Consider the following 1,674-nt stretch of genomic DNA (forward strand, 5'->3'; position numbering starts at 1 on the left):
TTAGGATATTTGGAGGTCATTCCTCCAAGGTTTTAAGAAAAAAAGATAACAATTACCTCAAGAAGGCAAAAGTTAAAACTCATATATATTATCTGGAAAGAATATCTTCCCATCTTTTTTCCTAAGCTGGAAATTGGTTATTCAATTTGAGCTAATTATCACTTTGGAATAGGTAACCAAGGATGCTTGAGCCCTAAGAGGAAAAACTATAGAACTGGCTTAATTAGGAAGAGAAGGAAGGAAGATAATGCAATGCTCTGGACAGTATTGGGTTTCGGGCCAGGAAGACCAAGTGTTCCTTTGTTTATGTTAATCATCATGTTAAATGTAACCTGCTTGATCTTAGATGATATGCAAATGAATATCTTGTATTTTATTAATTATGTATTAATTTTTCTGGCTATCTTCCATTTAGGGCAAATGATACTGGTTTTCCATTTATAATATTGATGCAGAATATCCTTTTAAATAAATGATTTACATTTGAAAAGGTAAGTCAATTTAAAGGAAAAAATTACTGACAGCAAGGCTTATAGTAAAACTTTTGAATATGGTTAGAAATAACTAAAGTTGGCTAAATACTGACAAGTAGATGTTTGGAAGTCTAGTTGGGGGAGCAACGCTGAAGGGACAACCAAAATAAGCTTTGTTTACCTGGCAGCTTTGCTCAGGATCAGAGCTAATTCCAACTATTATTGGTGTCTTTTAGGTTTCTCACCTCATCTTGTGTTAGCTTTTACAACATTTATTCAACTGGCAGTGTGAGTCAAACTGTACAATTTCAACTTTACACTAATGGAAAGCGACCAGTCCAGCTACACTGTTATTGAAGTCTGATGTTCTATTTATGATTTTAGGCTTCTTGTTGCATCAAGTTCTGGACCAAAGAAGAGAGTAGGAAATCTATTTATGTGTTTTAGTATGATGATATTTGTGTTACTGTATAGATGGAAACCTTTTGAAAAGATAGAATCTTTTATAAAAGATTTTCTTCAAAAATGGAATGGTAACCCAAGACCCTGGCATCCAGGATCAGAGAAATGAAGATTCCTATTTGCTCTTTAAGAAACAGGCTCACCTCTGTCAAGAAGGAGAGATTTATAGGTATTCATAATCAGGCAGATTTAAGCAATAATCCTTCCCTTGAAAGTGAATGTCTTCTTTCCAATATGGGAATAACTGAGAGACCACTATGGAGAAGATAGTACACTGAGTGAAAAAGAACAGGCGGTATTTCCTCTTCTCTGCACAGCACTCAAGACAGTGCAAGTCAGATACCATCAACATGAAGTGGTTGTGAGGGGGGTGGGAACTTCACATGTGAAAAATGGATGCATCTGCTGGCCCAGTGCTCCATGGAGAAAACAAAAGCAACCAAAATAAAAATACTCCATTATACTCCCTATTCTGGATCACGTGAGTGCATCTTTATTAACTCACTTGCAGTTCCTTTTCTGTCTAAAGGCGTTGTTTTTCTGAAAGGTTGGTTTACCATGGTTTCGTAGAGGGATTAAGCACATGACCAAGACTCTAAAGTCACACAGATTTGGTATGTATCCCTGGATCCTCCACTTACTAGCTGTATAGCTTGATAGAGTTATTTTAAACTTTAATGTGGGCATAACAATACATATATCACAGGTTTATTGTGAACATTAAATAAGAGGACTGTTC

The sequence above is a fragment of the Mustela nigripes genome, chromosome X (assembly GCF_022355385.1).
Source record: "Mustela nigripes isolate SB6536 chromosome X, MUSNIG.SB6536, whole genome shotgun sequence".
Lineage (NCBI taxonomy): Eukaryota > Metazoa > Chordata > Mammalia > Carnivora > Mustelidae > Mustela > Mustela nigripes.